Source organism: Eucalyptus grandis, chromosome 10, assembly GCF_016545825.1.
Source record: "Eucalyptus grandis isolate ANBG69807.140 chromosome 10, ASM1654582v1, whole genome shotgun sequence".
Lineage (NCBI taxonomy): Eukaryota > Viridiplantae > Streptophyta > Magnoliopsida > Myrtales > Myrtaceae > Eucalyptus > Eucalyptus grandis.
The window spans coordinates 20,375,304-20,399,169 of NC_052621.1; the positions used below are offsets into that span (position 1 = coordinate 20,375,304).

The 23,866-nt window shown below is 38.9% G+C and overlaps 1 long non-coding RNA gene across 1 annotated transcript; it reads left to right on the forward strand.

The window, feature by feature from the left end:
* The first annotated feature begins 21,221 nt into the window (after nucleotides 1-21,221).
* On the forward strand, nucleotides 21,222-22,436 carry LOC104422199. Its single transcript, XR_005546768.1, has 4 exons — nucleotides 21,222-21,274; nucleotides 21,383-21,990; nucleotides 22,069-22,167; nucleotides 22,329-22,436. It is a non-coding gene; the product is annotated as an uncharacterized LOC104422199 (long non-coding RNA).
* Nucleotides 22,437-23,866: the final 1,430 nt, after the last annotated feature.

Consider the following 23,866-nt stretch of genomic DNA (forward strand, 5'->3'; position numbering starts at 1 on the left):
CCATCTCGCTGCCTCTTTGTTTTGCAGTGCAGTTCTTGCCGAACCTCGCCGGAGCTCCAACGGACAGCCCTTGTTCCGAACGGCAACCCATCACCGAACCACCAGCTGCTCCTCGCCATTCCTCAAGCCAACCGTGAGTTGGACTAGGTGATTTTCTAGATATTTGATTTCATGTTTTGTTTTTATTCTAACTTGATTTATTTTGATTTATTATCTGATTAGGAAATTTGCCATATTAAGCCATGATAATCAAAAATATTGAACCGCGAGACAGCGGGTTAGATTTTTGATTATTTCAACTTTTTATGACAAATTTATGGTTTGCTTTGCATTATTGACTTGCGTTAAAATATGTCATTGATATACATTGATGAATTATATTTTGGTGCGTCATCATTATTTGCTCCTCACATATTATGCATATCTAGAATTTAAGTACTTAGGTCCATATGCATTTTATATTCAAAGCTTTGCATTTTTTAGATTCATGTAGAATTAGGATGATTTTCCTTTAATAAAACCAAAACGTAAAAAAAATATAAAATAAAACAAAAAAAAAATTGTTATTTAGGTTATATAGATTTCATAATGTCCATACCATATGTTGCACCTTAGTTAGTGGGTCGTAGGTTAATGTTTTAATATTCTCGTTGTGTAATTTTTAATAAAAAAACAAAGATTAGTATTCCATCGTTATATTATTTTTTAAATAAGAATTATTAAGTCATATTAAAAAAGAAGAAGAAAACACAAAAGTCATTTCCTTGGTTAGTTAATAGGTTAATTCATAATTAATCTCATATCATCATTATTTAGCATAGGTTGCATATATGCATTAAAAAATGAATCATCATAAAAAAAAAAATCATAAAAAAGAGCATGCATGTAGAAATATCATGTCATTCATCCCATATCATGTAGCATACGCATATTTAGGATTATAAAAATTAGATTGCATACATATAGTAATAAGTTTAAGTCATACCATATGAATTGCATCTCACATATCATTAAAGTAAAATCCATGCATATTAAATTTAGATTAAGATTGCATATAATTAATTTTTTTTTAAAAAGAAAAAGAAAAAATTAGGTGTCATGTCATTTAGAAATCATGTTTAGGACATGCATTTTTATTAGCATTTTTATTTGAATGTTATTTTATTGATTGCGCACCCGCATGACCACCATTTGCATGTTAGTAACTTAGGTTTAAATTAATCAACATTGCCTGCAAAATATTTTTTTTTTAAATTAAAATAAAAGGTACCGAAAGGGCGTTAGACTAATCTAGCGTAACCATGTCCCCGGACCTATTGAATCTCTGGTTCGTAAAAATAAAGTATTCTCCCATACTTTATTTGGGTTTCTAATCAACCCTAATTGATTAGTGGCGGCTCCAAATTGAATAGAATTGCATGTTTAAATAGATTAATTTCAAGTCGCGATTGGTAAGACTTAGGAGGGTCCGAGCCAAGTCTTAGGACTTAGTAATCCATTAACCTAAACTTTAGGATTGCCCCTGAAAATTTAGGTCGCGACAGCTTGGCGACTATTTGGGACGAGTTAAAACTCATAGTGGACATAGGCCTGTTTTATTTTTTTAAGAAAAATATTTTGTTTGGCAGCATGGAAACAAGGTACGCTCCTAACATAAAGTGTTAAATGTTTTTGCAGATTGGAGGTATAAGGGGAGTAGTCTTTGCTAACCCTTGTTTTGCAGGTTGGAGTTAAGGATGAATGGTTGAACTATAGAAGTGTTGTTTGCAATTAAACTGTTGTGCATGTTTTATTGTTTTTATCACTACACTATAGCACACACAACCTGCTGCCGAACCTGGGCTGCGATAGATTCTTAGGATGGTGTTGAGAATGATACTTCCTCTAAAGCGAGACCGTTATATAGAGGTTGACCTTCTCTTCCCGAAAGTTCTTCATGGTGTCGAATGTGTTTGTCCATATCCGCGAGACTGCGTGATATTAGACATTTCATTCGGCGAGCCGGGTTAGGAGGACGACACGTTAATGCGAGGCGCAACGGTCAGATCATCCTCTTAGCTCCATTTTGTTAAGCCATCTAGATAGAAATCGAGCCTCGGGTCTCATGCGTGTGTCTATGTGATTGTCATCTCTTCCCGGTAAAAAGTAAGTTGTTTAAATTCTCGCTATTGCAATTTACTTACTTGCAATTTCGTTGGTCCATGACACTAGGTTTCGTCGTCGGTCTTATTTTATATGCAATGGGGAGATCCGATGTTCAATTCATTCCAACTCCCAAGATTGAGCTCAAAGGGTGGTGGAACAATTTAAGTAAAAAGGTCAAGATTATGTGGAGTCGATCTTTGGGACGGCTCATCCCCCTTTTGGATATCGGAGTCCATAGTGGTGTTTTGCAAGCTATATCGCACTTTTGGTGTCTCGAGACGGCTACATTTATTTTCGGTAAGAATGAGCTAACTCCAACATTGGAAGAGTATAGCGTCATCATAGGAATGCCCCTTGAGACTGAACTTGTTAGGCCACCTCTTGGTATGGAACCCACATCAATTTTATCTCAATTTTTAAGAATTAAAACTGATAAGGTTAAGAAAGTTTTGAAAGCTAATTGTAATGCATGCCCTTTCTCCTTTTTGGCTAATCATTTTTAAATCAGTCTTCAATGCGCCAAAAGGGTAGGATATTCATCTTAGCATTCTTTGGACTTATAATATTTCCTCATCGAAGAAATGCTATTAATCCTTCGATTGCATGGGTGGTCAGACAAGCATGTGCTGGCATGAATTTTATAAACATGATCTTAGCTGAGACATTTTTATCCCTCAACCGTTTTAAACAAAATGGAGAAAAGGTCATGAATGCCTCTCTGAGCTTTTACAGATTTGGTTTCTTTCTCACATGAAGGAGTTTGGTCATTTCATGCGTCGAGGTGAAATTGATGATTCTAGTTACCCAATAAAGAGATTTTCAATCTTCGAAAAAAAGTATACCGGAAAATCATTTTCCGATTGGGTGACTTTTCTTAAAAATCCAGATCTCAAGGGCTTCCTATGGTATGCTAAATGGTTCCATGTTAGCGTGGCTCGTTTCTCTCACAAGACAGATAATCCAATTCCACTGATGGGAATTATTGGTGCAACATCTTACTATCCTTATAGAGTGGCCCGCCAGTATCGAGTGCTTCAAGATATCCCACCTCCTCTCCGAGTGGATCTGTTTCAAGCCCACTTCGTGCACAAGGATCACAAATACCTCGACGAGATCGAGCATCTTGAAAATGCATGGAAGGAATGCCATCCGGAAAAGATAGTGGTGCCTAGAAGATTGAAAGGAAATGAGAAGATTTTTCATGCCTCGGATTATTATATCCATCATCACGAGATCCCTCAAGCTCTACTTCCCGTGATACCCGAAGTGACCATGAAGCCCACTCGTAAAGCACAAATTGAAAATCTTGAAGAAACGGTGGAAAGGAAAGAAGCTCGTATTTCTGAGTTGGTTCGACAGAACAAGAAGCTTCGAAAGACTGTGATCTCCCAATTGTATATAGAAAAGAGTCGCTAGATTTAAGAGTTTAATTCGAGCTTTATGATTGATGTTTTAGGAATTTAATTTCCTAGGGAGTTATGTTAGCATTTTAAGTTGATGTCTTTGGAATTTGATTTCACTTAATAAAATAAGCGATTGACCGTTGTCATGGACCAATCTCATTTGTTATGATACTTACTGTATTATTTTTACATTGACAGGTGACAACACGGCTAATCCAAGATCACCAATCCTTACTCGTTCTAGGACAACAATGGCTGGCAACACCGAACAAACACGTGTTCTGAACAAGCTCGTGTTGCTCTTGAATCGAGATGAAGCAAGTCCTGAATGTTCTTGAGCAGCTCTCTAAGCAAATCGACTCTCTCCAAGCAAACATTGCCCCACAAGCTCCGCAAGTTGAAGTGGTGTTACCACAACATACTCCTGTGGCCGATTTGAGAGATAAAGAAGTGATGGACACCACAGGGCAACCAAGTGGCAAATTCGATTATTATGTAAAGTATTCAGCTCCTCCCAGCTCCTACTTCGACCCACGGGATATCATCCCAGATGGATGGGGTGGCATAAATGATCCCGCACCTCCAAAGATTGAGAGCTCTGATGATGCACTCAAGGGAATGACTAAACTATTCAAAGAGAATTTAGTGTTTGTCATCGACAAAGCTCGAGAGTAGGAAAATGTTAATTATTTGCACACTCCTCTGCGCAGGAGTCTTTATTGCTTTCCATATTTGCATATTTGCATTTTCAATTCTAGCATTTCCCTTATTTCAATAATGTAATTTGCTTTTCATCCAATAAAATACATTGAGATTTTCATGTTTTAAGGGCATGTTGAAGTATACCAAACTAGCCCTGTGATGAAATCCTACCAAAAAGAAAACAGCAAGGAGCTAATTCTGAAGGCTAGGCTTCTTCATGTTCCCTTGAAAAAAATTTCAAAATAAAATCATCTTCCAGCATGCATCTAATTTACCCCGTTTGTTTCATTTAATAATTTGCTTTATGTTTCAGGTGCAGCTTTGCGCACATTTAAGGAATCTCTATGAGCTCCTTTGCAAAGAGGGGCAAGACATAGACACTTAACAGCTTTGACTTTATGATTTGATAGAGCATGGCCTTTTTGTCATTATAGAATGCTTCCACATGATATTGTGCAATTTGTCAATTCCACTTGAAATTTATCAAAATGGATAATTCAGTGAAAGATGTCGAATTACTTGAACATGCTAAATGAGGTGTGAAAGGCAAGCTTTATCCCATACACAGTCCCTTGTTTATACATTGTGAGGTGAGTATGAAAACGTCTTGTACTTCAAGGTGAAGAGTTTTCTTGCGAAAAGTACGACAACTAAAATGACGAGGGGCAGTTCATTTCTCTATCAATGAACCCTTGTTTAACCCCTCTTTGAGCCCAAATACTTGAAGAATTTCTTTCATACTACCCCTGTCAAGAACCACCCCACATTGGGGCAAATGGAGGTAAGTTGACATTGAAGGAGAAGGAAAATGAGTTGAAATTTTCTTGCTTTCACTTGAATCAATCTTCAAGTTGTGCTATTACATTGAATTCATGTGATAATTTAAGTGCCTTAGGATGACGAAGAGCAGTTCTTTCTTTATCCTACACACTTATATCCTTTGCATAGCCCACTTGAGCCTATGAATTCATTTCATGTCAAACCAGTTGGTGATCATCCCCTACACTTTGGGGCAAGATGAAAGACAATCATTCGAATAGCATGGTCTAAAATGCTGATGAAAGAAAACTGTGTGAGTCAGAGAAAATAAATGCAAAAAATAAGGGGCAAGAAAAAAAGCAGTGTGCTGGTAAAAGCAAGGCCAATGCCCGTGAAAAGAAGAGAGAAATGACTGATGAATTGGGGGGCATGAAAAAGAGCAGTGTGCCGATCGATGCCTATCATCAAAGAAAATGATTTTGAGAAAAGATCTCCAGTTAAACAATCATTGGCATCAATGATAAACTCTTGAGCCAATAAAGAAATTTGTCAAGAAGACAATCAGTGGCGAAGAAAACTAGTGGTAATGTCAAGATGATCACCAACTCTTACCCATTACATACATCTTTGAGCCTAACGATCCTTTCGTTTCTCAAACCCAAGAGCCAAGCCTATGTTACGTCCCTTATAAAGTCTCTTCAGATTATGGCACTTGAATTAACATAGGAATTCATATGTTTTAAGCATTGCTCGAAGAAGTGCGAGCAAGATTATTTCTTTCTCATTTTGCAGGGTTCTTGACTTGTAAACCCGGAGATGATTACAGAATTGTTCTTTCAATTGCTTTGACTCAAAGAATCCCTTTGTTAAGCCATTGACCAAGCCCACATTACAATCCTTGTCAAAGACCTCTCAGATTGGTAAGGTCGTACTGATTGCAAGAAAATTCAAACTCTTGTCGACAAGATGATGATAAGATTGAGTGATATATTCCCGCATCAATGGTCGGGACAAATAACCCCTCCTAAATGAGAGCGAGTGAAAAAGCCTTTTCACACCAAAAGCGTCTCATTTAGCATGTTCAAGAGATTCACACTATAACTGAAAATTGTCCCTGTGACAATTTTTCCAGTAGAAGCTTGATAAAGCCATCATTGAATTTTTCCTCAAAGACCAAAAAATTGTCTTTGAAACCCTGAGTTTGTTCAATCATCGTGGTGCTTGATGAGAATTTCAAGTACCCATTGGTAAAATATTTTCAAATGTCTAGTGTGACATCGAGATATTTGAACCTTTAAAATGCTTGATGTGACTTCCAAGTATTTGTCTTTTCGAGCGTCGATGTGATTTCCGGATGTTTTGAATTTTTAAGTACTTGATGCAATTTCAGGTGCTTAGGATTTGATGAGAGTCCCAAATCCCCCAAAGATTTTTCTTCATATTCAGTTTAATTTAGGCGACCGTAGAATGGTACGGGTCCTAAAACAACATTTATTGCTCTAACAGGCGACCATAGAATGGTATGGGCCCTGGAAAAGCAGTTTCCCCATTCAGGCGACCGTAGAATGGTACGGGTCCTGAAAAATCAATTCTCCGTCAAGGCGACCGTAGAGTGGTACGGGTCCTCGACAACACCTATTCCCTATTTTAGGCGACCGTAGAATGGTACGGGTCCTAGAAAGTGAATCCCGTTTAGGCGACCGTAGAATGGTACGGGTCCTGGAAGGTAAATCCCCGTTTAGGCGACCGTAGAATAGTACGAGTCCTAGACACAACCAAATACTGTCATACTGGGCGACCGTAGAATGGTACGGGTCCTGGGAAAACAGTTTCTTTGTAAAGTTATGTTACTATTTTAGGCGACCGTAGAATGGTACGGGTCCTGAACATGTAACACCGACTGCCTAGAACTACTCTATCCTTCTTGAAGGTAGGTTATTCTAGGTGCTTGGGATCTGATGAGAGTTCCAGATCTCTAAAGACTTTGAGCCTTTCAATTATCTAAAGAGATTTCCAAATGTTTGTCAGGTCTTATAGGAATCATTTCACACCTAATAATACTTTTCTGAATCTCCAGATAAGTATGACAGGTACGTGTTCTTCTTTGCATTTGCATTTCATTAAGCATTGAGACATAGAAATATATGCTCTCGATAAAATCATTGCATTTACATTGCATGACCTTGCATTTAAAAAAGAATTAAATTTATTTGAAAAAGAGGTCATTAACATTTGCATATGCATTTCATATTCATTTTGCATTCATTTTGCATTTGCATTTCATTGAGCATAGACACATTGAGATCTACATTCTTGACCAAATCATTTCATTATTGCATGACCTTGCATTTCAAAAAGAATTAAATTTATTTGAAAAAGAGGTCATTAACATTTGCATATACATCACATATTCATTTTGCATTCATTAAGCATAGGCACATTGAAATATATGTTCTTGACCAAATCATTGCATTTACATGGCATTCTTTATTGCATGACATTGCATTTATTTGAGTCCATTTCTTTATAAAAAAAAAAAAAAAAAGGATCATTACAATTAGCATTTGCATATTCATTTTGCATGGTTTAAATTTAGGTGTCATTTATCTTTGAAGGAAACCTCTACGAGCTTCCCTTCAAAGAGGGGCAGCTGTTGACACCTAATTTAGATTAATTTTTAGAAAATAAAAGATTAGAGGGAAATTTTGAAAAGAAATTTTGAATTCAAAATAATTTCATCGGATTTTGGAGCCATTTCTTTGTTGGAGAAATTGAGCGAAAATCTCCACCGCGAGAGGTTGAGCAAAAATCTCTACCGGCGAAACAAACTCGAATTTTCGCTTTATAAATAGAGGGGTTCTTCTTCACCTTTCGGGGGAGCGAAGGTTATTTTTCGTCAAAAATTGAAAAGTGAAGAAAATAAAAAAGAGGAGAAAGAGAGAGTACGAAAGCAGAGGAGAGTGTGCAGCTGCAGAGGAAAAAGTGAAAAGGAAAGGAAAAAGCCAAAGCGAGAGGGGAAGAAGTGATGGGACATTTTGTTCATCTTCTTCCCCACATTTGCTGCCCAATCGTGAGTTTCTCTTCACCGCGCTGCGCTCGCATCGCCGGTCTCCACCAGCCATCGTCGCGCCGACTCACGACGACCCAAGTGCCGACGCCCAGCGACACCACCGCGCCGCAACCCGCGACACTGCCGATTCCGAACCGGCCCACACCTCCGCTTCTTGCTGCGTCCGCGACCACCCGGTGCTCGACGCCCGACGACCGCACCTCTTGCACCAGCGAGCTCGTCTCGACGCTTCGCAACGACCACTTTGCCGCAAGTCTCCTCCCGTGACGCGCCGGCTGCGGCACCGACGTCCTCCCCGCTTTCCGTCCGCCGCCGGTGATAGCTCCGCCATTGCTCCCTATCCCGAGCCACCATCGCCCGACGACCTCTCTGTTCGTGATCTACCCGGCCCCTCGCCGACGCTTGCTGAAGCCGTGCCGCTCCCGACCGCAGCGGCTCGAACCAGATCTCGCACCACTCCGCCCGCCTCTGCGGCGCCCTGGACCTCCGCGCTGCTCGCCCGACGCCGCGTCACCTTTGCTCGACCCGGTGCCCGACGATTCCCCTTTGCCGTCGGCGAGCACCACGAACCCGCGCCGGCCATCGCGACTGCCGCTGCCTGGGCGCGGCCGGAGCTCGAAGCCCGCCGCTCCGCTCCGAGTTCCATTGCTGACCCGCGACGTCGGAACCGAGCTGCCACACACCCGTGAGACGCCACCTCTGCCGGACCATCACCGTACCTCGGGAGCTCTCCACCGGTGCTCTGCCTCAACCTGAATCAGTCCCAGTAGCCCGACGTCCCCGTACCCGACGTTCTTTGCTCCTCTCGCTTCTTTGTTGCGCGCCCGAACAGAGCCATCTGCTGCCTCTTCGTTTTTTTGCGCAGTGCAGTTCTTTGCCGAACCTCGCCGGAGCTCCAACGGACAGCCCTTGTTCGAACGGCAACCCATCACCGAACCACCAGTTGCTCCTCGCCATTCCTCAAGCCAACCGTGAGTTGGACTAGGTGATTTTCTAGATATTTGATTTCATGTTTTGTTTTTATTCTAACTTGATTTATTTTGATTTATTATCTGATTAGGAAATTTGCCATATTAAGCCATGATAATCAAAAATATTGAACCGCGAGACAGCGGGTTAGATTTTTGATTATTTCAACTTTTTATGACAAATTTATGGTTTGCTTTGCATTATTGACTTGCGTTAAAATATGTCATTGATATACATTGATGAATTATATTTTGGTGCGTCATCATTATTTGCTCCTCACATATTATGCATATCTAGAATTTAAGTACTTAGGTCCATATGCATTTTATATTCAAAGCTTTGCATTTTTTAGATTCATGTAGAATTAGGATGATTTTCCTTTAATAAAACCAAAACGTAAAAAAAATATAAAATAAAACAAAAAAAAAAATTGTTATTTAGGTTATATAGATTTCATAATGTCCATACCATATGTTGCACCTTAGTTAGTGGGTCGTAGGTTAATGTTTTAATATTCTCGTTGTGTAATTTTTTAATAAAAAAACAAAGATTAGTATTCCATCGTTATATTATTTTTTAAATAAGAATTATTAAGTCATATTAAAAAAGAAGAAGAAAACACAAAAGTCATTTCCTTGGTTAGTTAATAGGTTAATTCATAATTAATCTCATATCATCATTATTTAGCATAGGTTGCATATATGCATTAAAAAATGAATCATCATAAAAAAAAAAAAAAATCATAAAAAAGAGCATGCATGTAGAAATATCATGTCATTCATCCCATATCATGTAGCATACGCATATTTAGGATTATAAAAATTAGATTGCATACATATAGTAATAAGTTTAAGTCATACCATATGAATTGCATCTCACATATCATTAAAGTAAAATCCATGCATATTAAATTTAGATTAAGATTGCATATAATTAATTTTTTAAAAGGAAAAAAAGAAAAAATTAGGTGTCATGTCATTTAGAAATCATGTTTAGGACATGCATTTTTATTAGCATTTTTATTTGAATGTTATTTTATTGATTGCGCACCCGCATGACCACCATTTGCATGTTAGTAACTTAGGTTTAAATTAATCAACATTGCCTGCAAAATATTTTTTTTTTTTAAAATTAAAATAAAAGGTACCGAAAGGGCGTTAGACTAATCTAGCGTAACCATGTCCCCGGACCTATTGAATCTCTGGTTCGTAAAAATAAAGTATTCTCCCATACTTTATTTGGGTTTCTAATCAACCCTAATTGATTAGTGGCGGCTCCAAATTGAATAGAATTGCATGTTTAAATAGATTAATTTCAAGTCGCGATTGGTAGGACTTGGGAGGGTCCGAGCCAAGTCTTAGGACTTAGTAATCCATTAACCTAAACTTTAGGATTGCTCCTGAAAAATTTAGGTCGCGACATCTGGTGTTTCTTTATTTATGTTTCGTTTCTGCTTAGCTGGTTTTGTGTTTCTGTGAGGGTTTGTATTTCCGTTTCGTTTCTGCTTGGCTGGTTTGTGTTTCTATGAGAACTTTCTGTGTTTAACATATATATGTAAGGTTTCTGTGTTTCTGTGATAACTCTCTCTTGGGATCCTTGACCTGATGAAATATTAGTTTCTCCAGGGACCGGAATCTCTGTTTGTTTAGAATTCAAGTAGAACAGTGCAGCTTAGGAAACGTTTGGGTTTTGGCGAGTGTTCTAGCTGTTTCCCATTTGTGAAAGATTTGCTTTGTGAGCTATATACAGTGGTTCTGTCATTTACCGTTAAAGAAATTATAGCGCTTCCCATAAGCTTATATGCTGTTTTAGCCATTGCTTGTCCAGAACTTTGTGGTAAAAATGGCATATACCCCCACCGGCATAAAGTCCAAAGGAACCTTTGCTAAGTGTGACTGGCGGCGGGTAAGTTGCAATTGTAATATGCTTTGACAAGGCTAGGCTCATCAGAACAAGTGCTTAACACAACAGGGTAGCTTTCTGGTTCGTTAACTGCAAGGAATCCCAAAAGAGAGTTCTCATAGAAACACAGAAAAGGTTCATCTAGACTTTATGCCGGTGGGGGTATATGCCATTTTTACCACAAAGTTTTGGACAAGCAATGGCTAAAACAACATATAAGCTGATGGGAAGCGTTGTAATTTCTTTAACGATAAATGACAGAACCACTGTATATAGCTCACAAAACAAAAAGCAAATCTTTCACAAATGGGAAACGGCTAGAACACTCGCCAAAACCCAAACGTTTCCTAAGCTGCACTGTTCTACCTGAATTCTAAACAAACAGAGATTCCGGTCCTTGGAGAAACTAATATTTCATCAGGTCAAGGATCCCAAGAGAGAGTTCTCACAGAAACACAGAAACACAGAAACCTTACATATAGATGTTAAACACAGAAAGTTCTCACAGAAACACAAACCAGCCAAGCAGAAACGAAATGGAAATACAAACCCTCATAGAAACACAAAACCAGCTAAGCAGAAACGAAACGGAAATAAAGAAACACCCGATATTTCCTACTTCACATACTTGAAGCCACAGGCCAAACCAAAGGATGTTAAACCTATCACCCCTATGAAAAGCAAAAAAATAAAATACCGTCCCGCTGGCCTCCTAGTGCAGATCATGCACTTTGCCTCTAGCACCGCCTCGAACGCTTCCTCTTCCTGCCTGTGTTGTTCCAGCGCCGGCACCGGTCCTAGCGACGCCGATGACTCCACTTGCTTGAAATACTACAACCACTCCTTCTTGTGCCCAAGTTTTGCTTTCAGCCTGGTGATTCGGTTGATCCTCTTTAGGAACATCAAAACAAACGACGTTGCAACGACAACCAAGAGTACGAGTGGCATCCAAAAGTGGTGACATTGGAGCCCTTTGGGGCGGACGTGACTGAGAATGAGTCCCACCGCGAAGATGAAGATTCCCAACATCATCTCGCCCCTGTGCCATTCGTCATCCATCCCGTTGTTCAGTTTGGTAATATCATTCTCAAGGCTTTTAATCACAATCTGGGACGATGCCATGAGAAAGGAGCTGGAGAGGAGGATGACTGAACGAGGACGGAGAGAGGCGATGGAGGAGGGAGAGAGCTGAACAGAAAAGAGAGGGAGAGAGGTGCAGTTACAGAGGAGGGAGAGAGGTGAGGTTTTAAGGTGGAGGGAGGAAGGGGCCAGCTAGTGAGCGAGTCTGGAAGTGAGAGAGGTGAAGGAGGAGGAAGGAGCAGGAGAGAGGTAACTCGATTACAGGCTCTATCCTGTCCTATCCTTTTCTCTATCAATTACTGGGGCATTTTTTTTCTATAATTTACCGCCTACATAGCAGCAAAACATGCAACATGTCTCAAGAGGTTCTTTCATGATTTTTTTTTTTTGTTCACTATTTATTATCGACATAGTACTCAGGGCCTGTTTGGTTCGGCTTTTGAGAAATACATTTTTGCAAATACCTTTGGGTGAATGGGGTTTTCCGAAATGCAAATGTCGTTTGGTAAAATTTGCATTGAGAAACAACTTTGGTCAAAATACCGTTTGTAAAATTTGTATTTGTAATTAACTTTTATTAAATTAAAAAAGCAAAAATATGTTTATATTTTTTTTTTTTTGAAGTCCGGCCACCGGACCGCCGAATCCGATGGTTGAACCTTTGAATAAAAATATGTTTATATTTTTTATATAAACATATTTTTATATAAAGAATATAAAAATATAAACATAATATATATATATATATATAAATAGATATGTTTATAGTTTATATAAAAAATATAAACATATAAACATAAAATATATATAGAAATAGGTATGTTTATATAAAGACAATCGAGAAAAAAATATGTTTATATTTATAAATATATATTTATTTATTAAACATAAAATATATATAAAATAGCTTGAATAAAAAATATGTTTATATGTTTATATAAACATATTTTTATATAAAAATATAAAAATATAAACATAAAATATATATAAAAAATAGATATGTTTATATCTATATAAAATATATATAAAATAGCCCGAATAAAAAAATATGTTTATAGTTTTTATATAAACATATTTTTATATAAAAATATAAACTAAAAAAAAAGAGATATGTTTATATTTTTATATAAAAAATAAACATAAAATATAAAAATATATTTTTATATAAAAATATAAACATATTTATTTTTATATTTATTTTTATTCGCGGTACGATCAACTTCTCCACCAGAGAGATGAGCAATCTGGGAAGTTGTATTAGAAGATGCAACTTTCCAAAACTTCAAGCTGCATTGGGTTAAAGCACTTTTAAAGCCTCACTTGGAGACGGTGCATCTTCGCATAAAAAACCGAACCAAACACATTTGCATTTGGTCAAGGGACTTTAGAGCCCAAATGAGCATTCCAAATGCTTAACCAAATAGGGCCGTTCTTCACCTAAGGTCCCCATCTGCCGTCCTTTCTTCCCTTTTGTCTTTTTTCATTTCTTTTCATTACCTCTTTTTATTTTCTTTTCTTTTCGTTTCCTCTTACTTTTCTTTTCCCTTTTGGTCGTCTTCTTCTTCGTGCATCCCCTCTGCACGCAAACCCGCTAGAGCCAAAGCAAACCCAGACCCATTAAACTCATCTAACTCAACCGATCAAGACTCGCTGGAGCTCAAAACTCCATAGACCAGATTAAACCCATCGTCCAGCATGACTCATTTAACATTCCGCACCAAAGTATCACTTCTAAAACAAAGCCCACACTAACCAAAAGCAACGCCCTTTTCAATTTGACCAAAATAAGCCCAAAACCATCTCCTATTGGCCACTTTACTCAGCCTCGCACGGTCTTCTTGCTCCTGTTATTGCAGAAGAAAAAAGGAGCCGAAGATTGAATGTGAACTCCGGGCAATCAAAGGGCTGATAACACCTCCAAACTCCAACATAACCGAGACTCCATCACCACCCGACCATCATCTACTCTCACTTATGAACATGCCAACATTTACCACACAAAGGCCACAAAGGCACCGAACAAGACTCGACAAAGGGGAAAAGCACATGGAACACAGAAAAAAAAAAAAAAAAAAAAAACATGTGTTGAGGTTAGTAAAAGATCACCATTAAACAAAACTATCACTACACATTTCAGCGACCAAAAATCGGAGGAAAATATGTGCGATCTTGGTTCAAACATTTTGTCAAATAAATGGTCTGCAGTAACTCTGTAAAACCCAACACGCACACGGACTAACAAAAGGAACAAGTCTTGGTTTCCTGGCTTGGCCAAACCAGGGTGAGGCACCAAAAGACTTGAGGAGCGAGCGCTTGGTCGTGGGGGTCCTTACCGGCTCGGAGACGGCGGCGGGAGGGCGAGCTCGAGATGAATCAAGCAATGGCCGACCGCCCCCACAATGTTTCCGAGGCGAGATACTCGGGAGAAGGGAGGTTCGTACCAGAAAAATGAAACTCACCGGAGGTTTGGGTACAGGGGTGACCAGGTCGGGACGACGAGGATAACGATCGGGATCGTTGAACAAGACTCAGGCGCGCCAATCGACCCGAGAACTCCTCGCTTTCAGTCGCTCTCTTCTTTGCCGAGAGCAACACCATCGCCAGGATCTCTCTTGGAGAAACGCCATCGCTAAAACTCGTCAACCACTACCCACGATCAACGAGATAAGGCTTCATGGAAGACGATCGGAAAAACTTGAACTCGAGGCAAGGGAAGCTGCGGCTTGTTGGTTCCGGCTAGGAGGCGCAACCTCGCGTCGGGGGTGGCTAAGCGACGCTCGGCTGAGGTGGATTCCAGGTCTCCCTCTTCCCGGTCACTCTCCGTTTCTCCCCCTCTGGCTCCCTCAAGCTCTCTCCCTCTCTGTCTCTATCTGTCTCTCTCCGCCCCCTTTTGGGAGCAACCGGCCGGCGCGCATGGCCTCTGCCGCTGCCAGCTTGCCGGCCGGACTGCTCCCGACCCGCGGATCACGCCGCCCGCCTGCCCCTCGCGATCCCTTCTGCCTCTGTCCTTTTGCTATGTTCCTTTGCTTCTTTTTTCAGGTCCTGCGCGTGAAGACCAACTTGGAGGAAGAAGACAAGCCAGGGGGAGCGGGCCGGGCCGAAGAGAGAGGGAAGCTGAGCCGGGCTGCGCGAGAAGGAGAGGAAGAGAGGAGGGGAGGGTTGGGCCAAGGTCAGATTCGGCCCGACCCGGCCCCTCTCGCGTTTTTTCCTTTTTTTTTTTAAATATGTATTTAAAAAAAAAAACAAATTAGGTGTCAACAACCTCTTCTTCACAGCATTTGCAACTTACCACGGCCACTCCTACTTAGCAAACGTTATCTCATCATGATCATCATCGTCATGACAAAATAATAACAACAGCACCATCATCGAAACAATAAGGAGGAAGAGAAGCAATCTCAGATTCCTAGAATTATGTTGTGCTTCTGCAATTTTCGGTGTACATGAACCTCCACAAGCTAAGCATCTCGATGGATATCTTGTGCTCATTTAAAATATATCCGTTGTAACGTGACCCATGCAATTCTAATCATTTTTATTTTAGATGGAAAATGGCATGGCATAATGAAATTTCTTGGGCATATTGAGATGACATTTAAATAAGCCATGACTTAAAGATTTTCGGCAATCATATGGAGTCATACCCTTAACATCTACGAAAAAGATTTTTAAAGTAAAAGAATTGCAGCCTCCTATCTTGCAAGTATATTAATTGCTAAGTTATGCTAAAAAGAGTGGATGAGCTCTTATCTCTAATTATTTGAAAATCCCTCGACAAAACTATATTCTTTTGCTCTATGAGTCCAATGAATTTCTCTTCTTTATTATAATTTCGCTCGGTTCTATATGGTTGCGAGAGCACAAGCGTGGGGACCGGAGGCTATTGTTGGATTTAGGTGGAACAGAACAGCTTAGGTACTGTTAATTAGTGATCTAGTTATATTGGTTATTGTTGGATCAGTTCTATATGGTTATTATGATTTATGAATTAGGTGTACCGAAGGCTATTGTTGGATTAGCTCAGTTCTATATGGTTTTGGTAAGTGATCTAGCTATTTCCCTATGAAAGATTTGCTTTTGGAGGGTGAGTTGTAGAGTAGTTCCGTCATTTACCATCAAAGAAATTAGATGGACTCATTTTGGCAACTGGAACATAATACTTGCAATATTTATTTGCCAAAAAATGGCCCAAACCTAACCTCTTTAAGATAAATAATGAAAACAGAATCTTATCAATTAGCACAATATTAAACATCTATGAGGAACGAAAGTTAACTAAGACCTAGTGTTTCATATGCTTCACCTTTATTTTAGGTTTTGCGATTTGTACTAAGATTAATTATTAAAATGCCATGCACAATTTCCAAAAAGGAAATGTGAAATTCAATTGAGCTAAAAAAAACTAACAATTATATGAATGTATAGCGATGGTACACTTCACAATGGCCAAATGAAGAATCACAGCCCAAAGAGCGAAACAAGATATTTTGTAAATTTGAACTTTTAAGGTAAAATATGAGAAAATTTATAAAAAAGACTCGAGTGAGGATATTTACACATAAATGTCACAGTAGTTTTACAAATGATTATGATGTTTTCTATAGATTAGATAGCAATATAAAATGACACAAGCCTTGGAAATCTAATCTTACTGATACTAAGCAAGATAATATTTTCGTAACTCACAGGAGGATTAGCCATGACAGAGCAAAGATTTTTCCTTTTGTTTTTTGGGGGTTTAATTATGCCCATGATCCTTTAAAGAAGATCTTGTTTGGATATTGAATATTTTGTTTCAGAGATGGACCGGAGCTCACGGACAACAGTGGCCAGCGGATCGTGGGGCTCGACCGTGGGGTGCTCACGGCCAATGAGGCAAGGACCGGCAATGAAAATCAATTGGTCACGGCAGGAACACGCTTGTATAGTCACCGAATTCAACAATAGATTCTGCAAAACAAGAAGAAGAGAACCCGAAGGAGATCAAAGTAAATTGTTCTGGCTCAGTAGATCTTTGGAGTTGCTGGAACTCGTTGGACAGCAACTGGAACGTCGGGGCAAGCAGCGGGAGGATGTGAGGATGAGCAAAGGAATTCATAGCCCAAGTACTCTTCACAGCTGGAGAATGCGCAGCGGAGTGGAGTGATGGGTGCGAGGCTACCAGAGAGACAGAGAGAGATTTGCATCTCTTTTGGCTTTTTCTCTACGAATGCAAATCTCTCTCTCCTTTCAGATCGCTTCTTGAAGCCCTTTCTTGTCCCTATCAGCCCCCATTTACACGTAAGTCATTGGGTCCCTCAAGGAAAGAAACATTATCTCTTTCCTCCTTCCAGTCATAGATTCCACGGCCGAAGATGCAATTTCCTTTCTCTTTTACTACTTTCCGTAGACCAAATCTTGCCTATTTTCACTTATTTCCTCAAACAGCCGGAAACTAGTGCCCAAGAAATCGTGGATGTCAGATCGAGAAAGAGATTTTCGCACATGTGCCCAATCGCCTATTTGCAGTCAAAATTATATTGGGAGTGCTCTCTCACTTTCCCGTCTCTTTGTTCTTCCATCATTGACAGTGAATTATGCACCAAATGTATGGGAAAATAATATAGGCTTTTTTACAAGATTTTTCCTTCCTATCAAGCCTGTGATAATTTCATTTTTGCTTTGAAAGTTCTCTCCTCATTCCAAATATCATAATCCGCACGGTATACACTTTGCTATTGATTTACATAGCCCCAGACCATGAACCTCCATGTTTATATTCCAAAAAACCTTCCAAATTCGACCAAATAACATAATCTTCCATGCGTAGCAACCCACTTGCAAAGATTTCAGCCACAATAATGAATGGGCTTGATCGAATTTTTTAATCCAAGTGCTCATTCCACAATTAGGCTCAAAATATTTCAATTGAGTCCACTCACCGCCGATCCAATAGATATGCAAATATATGGGTTTGATTATTATGAGATTGATCTATAATTTTCTATACAATTAATATTTCAATGGATTGCCAAAATTTAGGTGTGAGCATAGCCTTATCCTAATTAATTTATCTAAACATGAAAAAAGAAGAATTAATAAGAAAGTACCTAACACGATAATCTAATTAAGGAGTCTAACAACATAAAAACACAAGAAGGATAGATCATGCCGTGATGCCATGTACTTTTACATTATTGAAGAATGGACTAAACTACTATAAACGGAATTAAATCCATCCTTACTCAACATGATTAATGTGTGTAGGACAATAAGGATAAGAACTATATAAGTCTATCCAATTTCTTTTTTCTTTTTTTTTTCAAATAATTATAACCAATTTGAATTGGACATTTTTTAATAGTTTCAAAAGTGATCATTAAAAGTATGAGTTGATAATCCATGGCACAACCCTGTAACAAAGATGTTGTTTACATGAAACCTAGTTAAATATGTTAGAATTAAGTTTAATTGTATCATCACAAATAGGTTAAGCTGTTGAGAAATGGATGATAAATATATGTGCGGATCAGCTACTTTCATCTATTGAATAATTGAAACATAAATCCAGATGCATACATTTATTGGGTATGTTAATATATTGTTTGCATCATAGAATATGTTTTTACACCCTTCAATTTGTGTATATTTAAAATTGTTCTTAAGTGTTTAAATATGAGAGTCAATTTCTCAAACTTACTATGTCACGTGATATATTTAATTTTATGTCATGTTTGGAATTTTAAATTGTGGTTTCGCATTTAGGTTTGACATATAATTGATACTACGATAACATGATAATACAATCCACCAATTTGAATGTCAGTGAACATTAGCCATTTTTTTTTTAATTGTAAGTATGATATTCCTCTTCTTCTGATACTTTGCTTAGATGGACGTTAGAGATAATACAATTTTTTTAACACTGGATGTGCTCTCATATATGCAGGTATTTTTTTACATCGACCCTGAGTTTGAAACTGATCCTAGAATGGATGGCATTAATAACTTGGTTTTGTCATATACATTTTTCAAGGTATCTGAGGATTGATTGACTTGTACTTACAGCAAAACTTGATGAAATTTTGGATGGCAATTACTTCAACAAAAGGCAGCTAGCTGATCTAGAGAATGCCAAGTAGACTGCTTTAAGCTTGGACAGGCATAATCTATCGTATAACGTGAATGTTGTACACCCACCAGCAATCTGTGAATTCACTGTGTAGTTAATGTGGAACCTTTGTTGTCGCTAGCTTCTTCTTAGCAAAAAAGTTACAATAATAAGGTTAACTTCCACATTTGGAATGCATTTTCACTGTTTTCTCTGTCTTGTTCTGTTGTGATTAGACTGTGATCATTGGCAAGTGGTAGAAATAGAGTTGAGTGTTGGGACTTGACTTTCTGACCATATGATGCTATCCTCCAATCTAAAAGTCAATGAGGATAACACAATAGTGGACAAAATGTATTGAAGATCTTGATATCACAAAATTCTCTACAGCAGCATTGTCCTAGGATACTATTGATAAATGAGTATATTGTGAAAGAACTAACCACACGATCACATGTTAGAACATTTAAAAATGAAGTGCCGGGATCAATGATCCATAGTAATTTTGCATAGTTTCATAGTGAGGAATGTCCCATCTCAATTAAGCTGCATCCTTTTCAATTGACATTGCAGTTTTGTTCCACATCGCTCTTTGCTAATCTCAAGTCATTATTTCTATTACTTCTTTTACTCGTGGTGAAGTTGTTCAAAAACACATGACTATTCAACTACTTTTCGATGGACTAAACATAAGTTCTTGAGATGCTTCCATGAGATATTGGATCTTGACGATCATGAAGAAAAACAAGAGTGTCAATCAAAGCTGGTTGCACAGGAAGTTAAGGAGTGTCATATCTTTATGTCCTCGTTGCTTGTTGGAAAAGCATCAAGCATAAAGATTTTTCACCAATGAGAAAACCTTGGCGGTGCTCTCAGGACCAAAAGTTTCCCAATTTGATAAAGAAGCGTAAGATTGAAAACTAAACATTGGCAATGCCAATGTGAATGACGCCAGTTGTCTTTGATCATTATCATCATATATAAAAAACTACCTAAGCTTTTCACATCTTTCATTAAAGAAAACTAGGAGCTCCCCAAACTTCAGAAAGAAGCATGCATGGCGCTATATCAGTTGGTTAATTTTTCGATTCGTTTTAACTAAAAATAGACACGCCTTTCCTTATCCCATTACATAATAAAGCCAAAAGGACAGTCCCAACCAGGCCTTTGCTTAGTCATCTTACGCGTTCATGGTTGGATGACGGCTTCATCAAGAAAACTTGAAAATCAGATGTGTTAACGACCTCTGGTTCAAACTTTTGCTTCTTTGGACCAGTGACTTGGTCGCAATAACTAGACTCAGATTGTGTTCGCGCTCTATTGATTGGTGTGATTGTATAAAACATTAGGATGTGTAAAGCTAGAGCTGCAAAGTGGTCACCACGGCCAGTATACAAAAGGTTATGCAGTCCTGTGAGCTTTATATTCGAATCACATAAAATGTTTATGTCTGAACCACTGGCCCAGCTCCGGCTCGCATGTTATCTGGTCTGTGAGGTTAGTGAAATGTCGTATCATCTAACTGGAGTTCACCCATGCACGGTAGAGTTCCAAGTCATTAAAAGTAACATAAATAATTTGCTAATGAGTGCTACGGGGTACTTCCTAGACAACTGGACTGATTATCTTGATAGTACTTACTACATAACTTGGTCTCATGCCTCACCCCCGTGTGCTCAACTTGAAAATAGTTCCAGACGCATTGAGAACATAACTAAAAGATCTATCCCCAAATAGGCTAATCAGAAAAGAGGTCCGCATTCATCGTGCATTTAGTATGTTGTTCAAATGGAAACCAAAAACCGATGAAACCGTGTTTTAATTCAGCAACTAGCTATGAAAACTTTACTTTAAAAAGCACAATGAAAAGACAAGTGGAGATCTGAAGCAATTGATAAGAAGAGTATATGTTGAGAGGCAGATTCAATCAGACAGTTTGGCGGAAAGAAAGGCATTGCAGATTCCTCAAGAATGCTGGTGATATGGCAACAGACATGAATGAGCAACCCCAGGACAGTTACCAATCTCCAAACTTCCTCCACTCGGCTTCTTCTCTATATATTTCCCTCTGATTCACTCGCATCTCATAGCACACGTTAGAGTCACCACCAAGCTAAGCACATGGAGAAACCACATGCCAAATCTGCACTAAAGGTTGCTGGCTGTTTGCTATTATGTCCCTTTTTATTGTCCTGATTATTTAATGCTCTGTAGCCGGTGCTGAGAGACTGATTGGTTTTCCTCTTTGTGAAAATGTACTAGATTTCTAGAAGAGCAAGTTTTGTCTTTCAGGACAGACGCCAGCAGTATCCATTGCAAGACTCCACGCGACAAGCATGTGCAGCAGGGAAGCCTAGTTGCATATAAAACATGACAACACTCCGAACATGGTCTTCTGGTCTAAGTTGTAATGTGATGACAGCAATTTCATTGCTTGATCATTTACTGCTTGCCAGAAGTCACAGAAGACACTGCCACGTTTATGATATCAGGATGACATACCCTATGTAAAGTTGTATTTCTTCAATCTGTTTGAGATACATCCACATAGGAGATCAACTTTAAATGGCGAGTAGTTTGTGAGCAGACATGAACAGAAAAAATTGAGTGCTTGATGCTTAATTTCACCTTTTATGTTTGTTGAGTCAGCCTCACGATGTACTTCTATGATATTCAGAGCCTGTCCAGCGTCCACCTACTTTTAAAAATTGATGTTTTGCCATTTCTAGAGTTGTTATATTTCGTAAGTGTCTTTTCTTGCCTTCAGTCACTCAGCTTACTGAAAGAAGAGAACAAACTAATCAAAATATACTTTAAATCCACAGGCAAAGGAGGAAGTCAAAGAGCAACTTTCCGTGGACAAATCGAAGGTAAGGTGCCTTTTCTGCATTTGAACTCTCTCTCTCTCTCTCTCTCTCTCTCAATCACAAGGTTGCATGCCTCTTTAGGCTACCCAAAGGCCTGCTGCAAAAGAAAATACCAAGCCTGTAGATTTCAAACTCCACACACAACAGAGAGCTATCAAACGTGCGATGTTTAATTACTCGGTGAGTCTTCATCATGCATATCCATCACGACATCATGTGCATGTATATGCACACAGTGCATTTATTAAGTGGAAGTTGATTAGTACTCTTGATCAATAGTATGTAGATTACGATATGAGTTAGTCGTTCTCTTAAAGTTTCTAATGGGCCACCACAAGCAGGTTGCAACCAAGCTGTATCTCATGGAGCAACAGAAGAAATATGAAGAGAAGTTGCAAAAGGTGTAGAAGAGAATTAAGATGGTATCTGACAAGTTCTAGATTTTCATGAAATGCACTTCCATTTCTAATATGAATCTATCAAAAAGCAGATGATCGACGAGGAAGAGGTACTGTTGCTGAGAAAAGAGATGATTCCTAGAGCCCAGTTAATGTCTTTTTGTTCGACAGGTCCTTTTACCCACAGAGGTAAGACTTATAGGTCTTCCCAAATTTCGATTCACATTGTCAAATGAATGCGACCGGTCTTGGAAAGCACGAGCTTTTGGCAAGAATAAACAGGATCGATCTCTCTCTTGAAAACATGCTGAACGGGTCTAGACAATAACAATTGCTCGGAGAGCAGCGGCTAAATTCTTAGCCAGGTTCTTGTCCTAGCAGATTGAGCAGGCCCCTGACCATCCCCAGAGAACCGGCATTCCGGATGTTGAGTAGCAAATGCTGGACCTGCAAGTGTTGCACTCATCAGCTCTACAGCTTCCACTAGCACTGTCACCACTTGAAGCCCATCAAGTGATGACAGTTTGCGTGCGGTATCGATGTTCATTACACTAGTCATTAGTGGGACAGCCCCAGTTGTCCACCATCCAACCTTTTGTTTCTCCTCTCGAGTGGGTTCTACATAGTGTCGCAAATAAGCCATTTTGCTCTGCCCGTGTTGCGAGTCTTTCCCAGGGTTTCTTGAGAGCTTTTAGTTTATGGTTTTGCCAGTGTAACATAGAAGTTTTTTGGCGAGAACGAGAGAGAGAGAGATGACTAGTTATGGTCAAAATAAGTCTGTATCATGTATCATAAATGTCAACACCAGTCTTTCTCCTCCCATCTAATCATCCAAATCTGTCTTTCTGCAGTATTACATCAGGGGTCTCGTTCAGATCAAGGATGATTGCTAAGCAGGCGTTTTCAAAACCACGGCAGATTAGAACACTGAAGTGGATGGTGCTGCGACTGCAGTCAGAACAAGTATTAAACAAAATCAATCACTTTGCAATAAACTTCTCCTAATCTAGATTAACTACTCTCGAGCCAGTTTTCGGAGATTGAATTGCTCTTGTTTCATTGCCCAAGCAAAGGAGTAGATTATGGTAAAGAATACAGTGGACATTGAGTTTAGAATTGGAATTGGAATGACAAAAGTCACTTGTCATCATAACATAGTATTAAGCTCATAATGTAATGTGCTCATAACGAATTACTTTTTTATTGTTATATCCATATTAAAATTGGAAAAAAAAATTAATTAGTGACCCCCGGCTACTATTGAATTTTGAAGTGTAATCATTGAAATCGCATGCTTTTATCAAATGGTACCGACATCTGTCAGTAGAGATCATATCCAAATAAAATTTGAAATTTTTGTGGTTTTTCCGCCAAAGAAACTTTGGAATTGATAAAGCTGGGAATTTGAAATTGAAAGGCAATCGCATCCTTATTTAAAACCATGATATGGGAAGGCACATAAGAGTCAATCCACCTTGGGT